Raw genomic sequence first — 13,777 nt, 5'->3', positions numbered from 1 at the left:
GGTGAATTTCACCTCAGTGCACCGTCCCGCAATAAATGCTACTTCGTAAAGAATGCTGTAAACTGCTCAAACTACACTAATCTAGTGAAATGAAAAAGTGAGAGAAAACAGCGATAGTTGAAGAGCCCAATAACACCACCAAACACAACTAAACCATACAAGACGTCGAAATAACAAGAAGAGTTGCGTCAACGGGTGTTACGAAAAGGTGGACAGATGAAAAACGTGTATTTCACCGAAAACTGCCGGTGCTTAATCAGACAACGCTACCGTTTACGTTTGGCTGCTTCTGTGCATACTGTTGTTGGTTTCTTGCAGTAGAAGTAATGAACTTGTAGCGAAAATTTACCTACCCTAACTCCCAGGGTCTATACTTGACGAAATAAGGGCGCGTTTCTCAAAGTGCCCTTATGACAGAATAAGGAAAAGTTTCTGAAACGCACCTTGTACTTTTTTTGTACTTATAATTTTCCCGTCCTTTTGTAGGTAGTCTTACCGCCACATGTAAAGATGGGTTTATGAATAGAGCGGTTAGTGTATGAAATCTATTCGAACTGTGCTATTCACCCATAACGTGGCCTTAAGGGTGCAGTTCCGTGTGTGTTTTTTTGTGGAGGGCCAGTGGCTTTAATTTATGAATTCTTTAAAAATAATCTTCTGACGCCCGAAGACAATGTACGCTTCTCCTGCGTATTATTACGGCAGCATTTCAGGTTGTATTGTGAGACATGTACACAGAACCCCGTGAGTGTTTGTAAAGCATGAAAACTACTTTCACTGCATTTCTAAGCAAAAGAAGGTATTTTCACTGCATTCACAAAGAAAGGCGTGGCTATGTACGAGAGCACCCGCTTGTCCCGGAAACGAACCAAGCTCGATTCCCAAGCAGACCCATAATTTTTTATTAGTCACTTTATTTGCATCTTTCTCGATTTTCCGGTCGGGCTGGCCGACTTTTTGGTCACGCAAAGAAAATGATTTTTTGCTCACAACCACCTACTCCGCAATTTAAGTGAAACGAGCTTTTCAACGCTATCGCGATAAAAATGTTTTAATGTGCTGTTGCAAGTGTAGCCCATGGATGGATGGATGGATGGATGGATGAATGGAAAGATGGATCGATGGATGGATGAATAGATATATCCGGCTGTGTCCTTTAGATCGGGCGGCGACTCACGCCACCTAGCTATAAAATTAAGTACTATCACTGTGTGTTTAAGGATGGAATTTCACTCACGCCTCGATTGTAGCCACAAATCAGTTGGCCTCCTCCTGGTTATCTCTACCTGTTATAATCTATTTTGCTTTCACTGTCTCTACACCCCAATGCTTTGACGTGATAAGCGTTCATGCTGCCACCTTGCGTTCAGAGCTTGCATGCCTTGTTCAACCGAAAAGGCGAAGACGGCGAGGAGTAGGAGCGTTAGCCGTTCGTATATATATATATATATATATATATATATATATATATATATATATATATATATATATATATATATATATATATATATATATATATATATATATATAATATTATTCGTTTTAGACCCACAATTCAATTACCTCTGTCTCAAATCGCATCTTATAGCCTGCATCGCTCCCTGCTCAGATATACTCCTTTTTCGATATTTGGCTTTTCTTTCTATATATTTTTTTCAGCCCAAAGTTACGTTGTGCTTGAAAAACCATAAGCCTTTTAGTTAAGATCCTGTCGCCCGGTTCTTGGCCGATCCCCCTTTGTGGGTGTGCGCCAAAGTATCAAGGATCATCATCATCATCATCATCATCATCAGGATCATCATCATCATCGTTCGTGTGTGGTATTCCTGCTTTGCTGCTCGTAGGCGCATGGTGCACAGATTACCCAGCAACTCCACCAGTGTATTGCTCACTAGAGCTGGCTACGCCGGGGTTGTCTAGTGGTTATGGCACTCCATTTTTATCCCGAAGGCTGTGAGATTTAATCATGGGGCGGCGTCTGCGTTTTCAATTTGGGTGAAAATGTTTGACACCGTCTACTTCGATTTCGGTTACAGTAAATGTACGATTGTGTTACGCTGGAAGCTTTCCCAAGAAAATATTTCAACCAAACACGGTGTGGAATATGTAATTTGCAAAACCGGTTTCTTAATTTGTAAACACAGTTAGGAGAAAAAAGCTTTGAAGATTCGGCCCCTGCAATACTTCTGCACTCACGTGACTGTGCGGTAATAAACAGATATTAGAAACATTGACCCACTGTGCTACGCAATCCCTTGTTAAGCATAAATATGAAGCGCCCATGTTTTATATCTGCTAAATATGCCGCACCTTTCACTCTTCTGTGTCTTCGCTTCACACAAAAAAAGGAACTTTAGAATAGCCCACGCAAAGCATGCTACTGCGCATCGGTCATACGCTTTGTTCTTGCGGGCCTTCGTTCAATCACAGAAATAGCAGTTGGCCGTGCCGAACGCTACCATTGCGCACTGCATCCTAAAACTGCCTATTTTATTGATGAGTTTTGATTTTAGCTTAGATCTTCGTACTAAAAGCTAATTGGTTAAAAGTATTACATGCACTACATCTGCGTAATAAAGAAACGCGGAAGTAACACGATGTCCGCCTCAGAGATGTAGCGGTTGCAGTTCTCAGCTGCTGACGAGAAGGTCCCCGGTCTGACCTAGGCAGAAGTGGTCGCATTCCAGTGGAGGCGAAATGCGAGTGTGCTGTGCTGTGTAAAATCATGTTAAAGAAAATAAGATGGTCATTTTTTGGGGAGCGCTGCACCATGGCGTCTCTTATAACCATATTTTAGTTTTCGGGCGGACTTGTGATATCATCAAAAGAATGCGTTGCGTTCTTTATTTCTGCTCTTTCAACTCCCCTTTGCTGTAGTTATTGTCATCGTAAATATATCAATCGTTCTTTTTTGGCACCCAGCTGTACTGTAGTGTGGGGTCATCGTTACCTCAATTATGTCACAAAAGAAGCTGCTGTTGAAACATGCAATCTTGCGGATACGATGGCAATATGATGGTAATGTATCCAATTTCTTTTGGTGGAACGTACAGTGTAGTAATACTATTCGTCTGGCACATTTTGCTAATAGAGTACGAATCTGTGTTGTCTCTATACTAGCATATTCATATAAAAAATTATGAACTAGCGCCCCGAAGGGAACCCTGATTGGATGTGAAAGAGCGGCGGTGTGGGCGGCGTTGACCCAATTGAAACGGGCGCCGACGGGGGGGCTGGAACAACGGTGTGAAGCGAAACTCGTTAGATTGTTTACTATAGTAGACATTTGCTTGAAACGCAAACACACGAGTGGTGGGCTGGTGTTTCGGTTGCTGTCATCGCCGGTAAACGCGCTAAAAGAGTGTGTTTCCACTCGACGTGCGGTCGAAGGTTGCGGGTGGTGGAGTGGGTGAAGCGAGGGAGTTCGCGAGCGGGCTGAGGAGCCGGCAGCTGCGGTTGCCGATGGATCCTCCGCCCGATCGTCATGACGTATAGTGGGTTCTGTGCCGTGATGACGTACAATGGTAGCTGGGCCGTGATGACGCAATAAGAATGTGTTATCTGGAACGCGCGTTTTTTTTTTGTCATCGGCATCATCGTCATTGCAAGCGGTGGCTATGGTGCACGCCAACGCCGGACAACGGACAAGGCTCGACTTTCAGCAGCTTTGCCCTCCGAATGTTTTATTGCAAAACAGGCCCTAGAAATCGCCGGCTGCTAATTCTACGCAACGCGGACAACCACCATTTTGCTGTGAGGCCTGGGGCGTTGCGTGCAGCAAGGATTGATGCGTCACCTTCTACCACAGTGTCAGCCACAGGAAATCATTCAATTTCAGTGCGAAACAGAAATACCCTAAGATATCTCTGTTTCTGACCCAGCTGACTACGAAACAATATCGTTCGCCGGAAGGCTGACGCTCGTATACAACCAGTTACTTGTTACGTCACGGCACGCGATTGCCGCAGTGTTCACGACTCTGAGGGTGCTCCCGTGTTTGTCAAAATATTCAGTTATAAATTTAGTGCAGACCAAATGCGCTTAAACGTCGTCAGCCCACTAGGGGATGCTAAAGCATTAAGCAACCTTACGCAGACTACGATAAAAAATTGTATGTTATGGGCCCTCTAACTCAAAATATTCATAGTATAGAGTGGTGGAGTGTTGTGGAATTTAAATAATTTTCGTGCAGCATACCCACTTATGATGGACCATGGCGACGATATGACAAGCCAACAAGCAGAAACGCTTAAGTGATTCGCCCCTAATTAAAACAGCGTGGTATTTAACAAAAAGCCACTTACATCATTGCAGCATCAGGGATATGGAAGCGTCCATGCACATAATATTACTTGACTCAAGGTCATTCATATAATTAGCATATTTACGCAGGCATGTTCACAGTCACGGTGATTAGCAAACTTCAGATGGACCACGCTCAACATGTATATCCATGCCCATGTCATCCTTTGAACGTTTGAGCTAAGCAAGCGTGTATTAAAGTTGCAAAGAGTTAACGGTTTCCTGCTATCTATCGCAAGACTAATTTGCTACACCACCATGCGTGTACATAAACCAAGATAGAATAGTGCGAATGCTCATCATCTCGGAGAACGCTAATTCAATGTTGCATATAAATTGTTGTTACCATGTTATACCATTCTGTTATTTTTCGTGCTAGTGTCAATTTCTACATGCCCGATTTACTAGCGTGACTGTTACAGAATGTGGACCTGTTTCGCTGTAACCCTTCTATGTAATGTCCGAAGAAGGCCTTCCTTATTCGGAATAAACTATTCCTTAGAATTGGCTACTAAGTTTCAGCGAGCTTGGGGAATTTGATTGCTAAAGCTTTCCCTGAATGTGGGCTCAGTGCACACACAAAACGTGGAATGGGACTTGCGCCCGCAAGAGCTTATAACTCAGGTTTCTAAGAAGCAAACACCGTACTAATAACCACCATTGCAATGCGGTAAATACACGTGTCTTAAAACACATGTTAAATGGGCAACTCTGCAGGAAAGTTTCGAAGAGAAAGCATGATTGTAATAAGTGAAACTTTCACTGTCACGCTAGCGCATCCAACCGCATGAAAGCAGTTTGCTTCTTTCGTCGAGCAACCAAAGGTTTATTTAGCCACCTGTTTCCGATATTCTCGTTGCGGCAGGCTATGAACGCCTGTGCGTGGCCGGAGTTGCTATTTTTGTGGATATTGTTACAAAGCCGGGTGTGGGACAGTGAGTAAAAAAGCGTGGAAGTGGCGCCTGCAAAGCTAAACATGTTCTCGTTTTTTTTTTCGTTTTTTTACAGCTTTCGACTGTAGCCTGAAATAGAGCTGTTCAAATGCAGGTGCATATTTCGTCGATTCAGCCCGTGTCGGAGTTTTTTGCTGCACGACACCCTCTTTTTTTAATTTTCACTGATCACATGTGCTTGCCGTTGTAAAAGTCGAATGGTTGTACGCCTCCACTGTGACAACAATAGGCTTATATACAGCCAGAAACTGCTCGACGGGTAGAGTCACTGTAGTAAACTTAAGGAAACATCTCAGTAATTTGTTGCCTCTTTCACCTAGCGTGAATCGGTAGCCAAGCCTTCAAGAACACCGCCATTTTTGTTGGAGTTCGTTCAAAAGTATGTTTCGTCTTGGTGGTGGCCGTAATCACTTGTGTAGAGGCCACGTTTGCTTGCGGTACTGAATGCGTTCTTACGTAGTGTAAAAACAGTCGTTCAACCACCGCCGTGACCAAGTTTAAGATTCATTTAGCGTTCCTATCGCGATGTCAAACGTTATTCCCGAGTTCTGTGCGACTTTAGTAACCAAGTCGATGTGAAGTTTAATAACTAAGCTCGAGACTCTAGGTGTGAATTGCGCCCTCTCCTACAACATTATTACAAGGTGATTAGCAAAAGGTGTCGCCGGCTTCTTTTCGTGCACAGCTTAACAGTGTTCCACTTCGTTAGAAAATTTCATGCTCTCCCCTCTCTCCTCAAGCAGCGTAACTTTTCGCAATACTGTTGCTACGCGAGGTTTCTCTTAATAGATGAGCTCCTATCACATTTTCGCAGCCGTTGTTCATATCTTTCACGCTGCGCCAGCAACGCTGGCTTGTTTCCCAAGAACTGCATGAAGCATAGCTGTGGCGTAGTACAAACAGATACGCAGCAGGAACAAGCACGTCCGCTCTCTTTTGTTGAATATCGCAAGGGGAAATCGACTTGCTGCGCAAACTTGAAGGAAAACGAGAAGAGGAATAGCAACGAGCATAGGTCCCTTCTCGTTTTCCTTCAAGTTTGCCCAGCAAGTCATTTTTTTTCAAGTATGAACCAACTAGTATGCAAAAAAGTATTGCTTTGGAGGGGGTTTTGAGTGATGCGTTACACATGGTGTTGTCGTGAGCCTAGCAGTGCCGTACTGTACTACTGACACCGTATAAAACATATTATCCACAAGCGAATGGAAAAACGGTATTTCATGCAGAGCTATTTAAAACCTGCACACTATCGCACTCTGCTTGATTAGTATAGTATCAGTGCTGTACGCATCTTAATGAACGAATATTATACTGATCGCGTTGTACAAGTACTGCATAGAACGAATAGTAACACCGTATGACAAGGAACAAGTGAGCTCGGGGCAAATAGCCCCAAACCTTGGAAATAGCGTGAAAAGCTACTCATGAAAATAAAGTAAATTGGGCATCGAGGTATGCCGGCAGGCTCGCCTCGCTATTGCTGATAAAAAAAAACGGCAGCTAACTGCATGTCGCGGGCCCTCGTAGCTATATAAGATGTCCATGAGTGCGCTAATCGGCTGTTTATACCCCCCCCCTAATTGGTACTACCATTTTATTCATTAGCTTGTGTGTAACACATTACCATATACGCGATGGACCAGCCGTTATCACAATAATAATTTATAATATTGATACGGTATGAGCCGGGCCATGGTTTACGACAAAAGTAGAGGAAGACGAAGTTAGTTGATTCGGCCTATGTTCATAAAAATTAGACATATTGGTCCAATACACAACCTAAAGTCAATGCTTAGCATACACTTCGATGATATATTTCCTCATAACGCGGAACAATTGGCATATATGCATTTAAATGACCAGTTAGCAGATTATCTAGCTCACCTAGAGATAAGCAATATCATAGCGACTGATGCATCTGTGTCAAAAGAAAAGGCTGGGGTTGGCATCTTCTCTCCTTCTTCGGACTGGTCCTTTTTGATTCGACTCCCAGATTATACCCCGGTATTTATTGCAGAATTATTGGCCATTGTTTTTGCCCTACGCAAATTGCCCTCAAGCGAATCATTAGCAGTTATCATTACAGATTCGTTATCAGTTTGTAATACACTTTCTGCGGCAGTAAATTCAGAGCTGATGAATACGTTTCGGCATTTAGTACCGAAAAACGTAAAAAAACTGCATTTGCTATGGGTACCAGGCCACCACGGACTATATTTGAACGAAATGGTGGACTCTTTAGCAGCAGTGTCCCTGGGTCGGCCCACTATCCCAGTTTTGCCAGATACGGCTTACGTAACAGCGATAAGGTTCCGAAATGCTTGCACACAATGGGGAAAAGGTAATTTGGATGAATCCGAAGATTTCGAGCATTTGAGCTATTGCTGGAATAAACAGTGGTGTGTATATCGCCAGTTAGAGGTTACTTATACCAGATTGCGCTGTGCAGTTCCACAACTAAATTATTACCTTAACAAAGCTCGGCTCAAGGCGTCACCGCTATGCATTTGGTGCAACGAAATTGAAACAATTGAACATTTCTTTTTATTCTGTCATCGTTATTCTTATCAGAGAATAAGATTTTTAGTAGCCCCATTACAAAAGCTAGGAATACAAGTAAATCTACCAGTAATTTTATCACTTGGCGGAACTTCATTTGGTTACTGCACAGAGATGTATGCTCCACCGTGTTTGATTACATCAACGCAACTAAAAGATTACCGTGCTAGTGAACCCCTACATTTTCAGATCTTTAGTTTATAATTCGTAGTTATGTAGTTATGGCAAACATTTTTGTTTTTTGGTAGTATTATTTTAAGCTACTCTTTCAGATTGGCTACATTTTCATTTTAGTTTCATTCAAGTATCCTGCCGCCCTGTTCTTGGCCCATCCCCTTTGTGGATAAGCGCCATCCATCAGAGGTCATCAGCATCAGCATCAGCATCGTCATCAACGCCGATAATCAATTGATCTCGCCGGTAAATAAATATAGTTAAACTCAATCTAACAGTAACAGTTTCATGGTGGAGGCGCTTGGTGCGTAACCAAGCAACACGGTTCTGCAACAACCTCAGCTGCGCCGAAGCCGCCGCATTGCTGGGCTACCCCCGTTACCGCTGGCGGTCGAGATTTTTCACGGTGAGATGGAACCTTGAACCCCGCAGCTGACGGCACTGGTTCCAGCGACACCTGTACTACCGACCTCAGCCACGGCTGGTCTTTGGCAGCGTCAGCATCTGATAGAGCCCTGTCCTTTCGGGGGAAAATCTGGCGAGGACGTGGACGAGTGGCTCTAACATTAGAAGCAGTTGAGCAACTACTATTCTTGGGGCCCGCCAGCTCAGTTGACTAACGTGGTGTTCTTGAGGGACACGGCGCTCACATGGTATGAGAACCATGAGGACGTTCTCACAACGTGGGAACGTTTCGTGTCCGAAATCAAGGACTGTTTCGGGGACACCGTGGCAAAGAGGAAGCAAGCCGAACAAACGCTGCTGCAAAGAGCCCAGGTCCCAGGCGAAACGTGCACGATGTATATCGAGGCGATCCTGAAACTATGCAAGACCTTTTTTTGCATGTCCGAGGAGGAAAAAGTCGGCCACCTGGTAAAGGGCATCGCAGAGGACGTTTATCACTTTCTTATCGGCAAATACAGCATTGGTGCAGTAACCGTTGTCGTACGGCACTGTCGCACTTTTGAGACGCTGAAGATGAGGCGTATTGCTCCTAAATTTGGTCGATTACCTAGTGTGACCACGGTAGCGAGTATTGACAACTACGCGCTTTCTGATCTTGCGTCTGCAATACGTGAGATCGTGCGTGAACTCAGTCGACACACTCGCTTGATGCATTGTGAAGCTACACCCCTGCCTGTTCCCGACCAACATCAGCATCCTGTTTCCACTGCTGCAGCAGGCATAGAGGAGTATGACTACGTTTCTGGCATACCACCGAGGCCGCAGCGTAGTCACTACCAAGACACCAGACACCAGCGCCGCTTCTGCTACCTTCGACAGCTGGCCGCCGCCTATCAGAACCCGAACGAATACGCACCTTTGCCACTACGCCCTCGCGATGCTTTCCAAAATACATATCGTCAACCTCCTGTGTGCTACAGCTGTGGTGCTCCAGGACACATTGGTTGGTTCTGCCGTCGGCAGAGAGAGATGACATCAAGATTCGAGCCATCTTCAAGACTTCGTCGCGGTGGCCAGAGTTATGACGATCCTTGGTGGTCCACGTATCCCAATAGCACCCTACGACAAGAGAGCCGGCGTGGAATCTTCCCCGCTTCTGACAGCAGCTTGACACCTACGCCTGGCCGAACGCATCGCTCTCCTTCACCTCTATGGCGGCGGTCGCCACCACCACCGCCGGGAAACTACCCGGCGCGGCCGGTGGAGGTGAGGTCCCACAACAGAATTCACCTCATATACCTCCGCCAGTTACGATGGAGAAAAACCGGATATGTATGTCAATAGACGGATTGTGTGCAACGGCTTTAGTGGATACTGGTGCCACAGTTTCTGCTATGAGCAGTTCGTTTAAAGATAGCTTAGGCCGCAATGTTATGTTTTTCTATCAGGATTCTGGTAGATTTCATGGCGTGAGCGGGGACATACTTCTACCCTTAGGAGTATGTGCCGGCAACGTGTTATTGGCGGGAAAGGTGTTGCCAACTGAGTTCCTGGTTCTGAAATGGTGTACACATGATATTATTCTCGACATCAATTGACTTCCTGCAATAGTGTGGTGCTTTCGTCGACTGCGGTACGGGTCAAGTTTCTGTTAGCGGTGGTGATGCCCTTCTCGCCCTAGTTGAGCAGCTGCTGCCTCCGGAAGCCTTACTGATCGTTGCCAAACAGCTGACATTACCGCCATGGTCTATGAGTTTAGTAGCCGTATTTACTCCAATAGCAGAAGTATCAGTTTTTGGTGCCGTCTTTCAACCTCTCACGGTTCAGTGTGCAAGGAAAGATGTGATAGTACCTCATTTGATTATTTCAATTACTGATGGCTGCACGTTTTCGTGGGCACTTAATTCCTCGTCGGCGCCGATTATCCTTCCTCGAGGAATGAAGCTCTCAGTGTTCCATGGTGTCACGGAATATTCTATTGTTGGCATCAATGAAGAGAAAAGTGAGAAACTCGTGGGCACATTTAAACGGAGTGCCTTTCATGAGTCCCACGTTTTGAGCATGGTTAGCAAGACGCTATGGTAAAAAGAACAAGAATCCGTCCAAGTATTACAACGACATGGGTCAGTGTTTGACTTTGGCGAAAAGGGTAAACGACTATCTTTACCATGCTTTCCAGCGCAGCATACCATTGACACAGGCTTTGCCCATCCGGTTCAGCAAAAACCTTATACGGCGTCGTCATCCGAGCGGAAAATTACAGCTGAACAAGTTCAGGACATGTTGCAGAACGGCGTTATTGAAGAGTTGTGCGGCCCATGGGCAGCACCTGTAATTTTGGTTCGCAAGAAAGATGGTTTCTGGAGGTTTTGCGTTGATTATAGACGATTTAAGGCCTTGACTAAAAAGGATGTATATTTGCTGCCTGGGATCGACGACGTAATGGACTGTCAAAATTCTGCTTCATACTTTTCTTCACTCGATCACGATCAGGATATGGGCAGACCCCCATACACCCTGCTGACAAAGAGAAAACGGCATTTGTAACACCCGATGGACAATATCAGTTTAATGTGATGCCATTTGGGCTATGCAATGCCCCCGAAACTTTTGAAAGGTTTATGGACTCGATTCTTCACGGACTGAAATGGAAGATCTGTTTGTGCTATCTGGACGACGTTGTCATTTTTGGGCACACATTGGAAGAACATAACGTTCGTTTAAGCCTCGTTCTGGACTGTGTGGAAAAGGCTGGCTTGATCTTGAACTCCAAGAAGTGTCGGTTTGGTGAATGGCAGGCCTTGATCTTTGGCCATTTGGTAGAAAAAGATGGGGTCAGGCTTGACCCCTGGAAAATTGAAGCAGTCAGCGCCTTTAAGCCACCCACGTCTGTAAACGAACTTCACAGCTTTCTCACGTTATTTTCTTATTTTCGACACTTTGTGCCCCAATTGGCGGACATCGTGTACTCATTGACTAACCTCTTGCAAAAAGACAGTGCATTCGAGTGGACATCTGAATGTGACGCTGCGTTCTGTCATCTCGAATTTCTGCTGACAACAGAGCCAATTCACCGTCATTTTGACCCACCTGCTCCTACAGAAGTACACAGCGACGCAAGCGGTCTTGGCATCGAAGGCGTTCTTGTTCAGCGTCATAATGATAAGGAAGATTGCCGTTCTCTATAGAAGTCGTTCCCTCAGCAAGGTTGAAAAAAAATTACACTCTGACCGAACAAGAATGCTTGGCAGCCATATTTTCTATTCAGAAGTTTCGTTTTTACCTGTATGGGCGTCCTTTCACGATTGTAACAGACCATCATTTCATATGCTGGCTCGTTACTCTACGAGACCATTCTGTACATCTTGCACGCTGAGCTCTACGCCTCCAGGAGTTTGACTTTAATGTTGCATGCAAAAGTGGACGGCGTCATACCAATGCCGATTGTCTTTCTCGCCTTCCATTGTTTACCACTGACGACAATAAAGACAGGTTCGACATCTGCTTTACTACTGTTTCACGTGCGTTTCCCGATTTCACCACGTTCCAGCAGGATCAGCGCAATTACTTGACTTTAGACTCTTTATTCGCCACTGTCAGAAGCCCCAAGGGCAGTGGTCGATTTTGTCTTCGCGATGGGCTGTTGTACAAGGTCAGTTTCTCGGCAAATGGTACGCGGTATTTGCTAGTGGTTCTCCAAAGCCTGCGGTACAATGTCCTTCATTTCATGCATGATGACCCGACGTCAGGCCATCATAGATTCATCCGCACTTTGCATAGAACTCAAGAGCGCTTCTACTGGCCTAAAATGCGACAATGTACGAAGCAATACATCTCTAGTTGCGACAAATGCCAGCGCCACAAATGTCCTACAAGCAGTCCGCATGGCTTCCTTCACCCTATAACGCCGCCCACAACAGCTTTCGAACAAGTTGGTATCGACCTGCTAGGGCCATTTTCGCGGTCTTGCAACAACAACCGCTGGTTCATAGTCTGCGTCAATCATCTTACCAGATATGCGGAAACCGCTGCGATACCATCTGATTCAGCGGGTTCCGTCGCCTCGTTCTTGTTACGATCCATCGTTCTTCGCCATGGTCCACCTCGTGTCATCATCAGTGATCGTGGCCGCCAGTTTGTCGCCGACACTGTAGATGAATTGTTTTGTCTCTGCACTTCCCAGTTTCGCCATTCAACGTGATATCATTCCCAGATGAATGGCCTGATGGAATGCACAAACCGCACGCTAATATGCTGGCCATGTATGTATCCTCGAATCACAGGAACTGAGATGACATTTTGCCTTTCATTACCTATGCTTTTAATACAGCGAAGCACGAAACTACGGACTTCATTCCGTTTTACCTACACTACGCTCGACAATCGCACAGCTGCCTCGATACAATACTTCCGATCGAGCTCCATACGAACGATTAAGTTGCTCGAACGCTGTGCCGAGCTGAAGAAGCCCGCCAAATGACCCATACTCGCACACTGGCATCACAAGACCGCTCCAAGCAGAGGTATGATGCACGCCATGACACTGTTTCATTCGAAAAAGGGGACCTCGTGTGGTTGTGAACACCTCAGCGGAAAGGTGGCTGATGCCAGAAATTTTTAGCGCATTATGTCGGTACATTCGTTATCGTAAATCGGTTGAGTGACTTACCTGCGTGGTGGCACCATTGACGTCAGCTGGTTGTCGGTCAAGCCAAACACAGTTGGCGCATGTAGCTCGTCTCAAGCAGTACCATCCCACACTACGCCAATGATTCGCCTCGCCCAGCGAGCTTCGTCTGTGAACCGGGGAATGATACGGTATGAGTCGGGCCATGGTTTGGGACAAAAGTAGAGGAAGGGGAAGTTAGTTGGTTCGGCCTATGTTCGCCATCATCGCCGATCATCGCCTGATCTCGCCTGTAAATAAACATAGTTAAACTCAATGTAACCGTAACAATATGAAACAGTTTATTAAATTCAGTGCCTGCACAACAACCTAAACTGAAAGTTCACCTGTCGCGTCGATGACCTTTATAATACACCTGTAGCTGAAAACCTTGTGACAGCCGTTGCGTAAATAAATTAAACGCGAATGAACGAGCGTGCGAAGGGTGCTTCAAAAGTGCGCAGAAAAACGTCACTCTTTCCAATTTACTTTTGATAGCACCATCTGCGTTATCGGCTCGATTTTGTTTCAACGCTATTCTCACGCGCTCGCGACAGTACCAGGTATTTCCGCAAGGGCCGGGGTGCAGAAGTTAGGTATAATAAGTTTTAAAAGCACTTCAAATGTTGCAATGCTGCCTGCTCGCCAGAAGGCTCGAGTCTTCACAAATGCGTACAAAAGGTCATGGAGAGTCGGCAAACTTACTCATGAGTCGACT

This window comes from Rhipicephalus microplus, unplaced genomic scaffold (assembly GCF_043290135.1).
Source record: "Rhipicephalus microplus isolate Deutch F79 unplaced genomic scaffold, USDA_Rmic scaffold_41, whole genome shotgun sequence".
Classification (NCBI taxonomy): domain Eukaryota; kingdom Metazoa; phylum Arthropoda; class Arachnida; order Ixodida; family Ixodidae; genus Rhipicephalus; species Rhipicephalus microplus.
The sequence above is the reverse complement of the archived record's forward strand: the minus strand, read 5'-3'. Positions refer to the sequence as shown.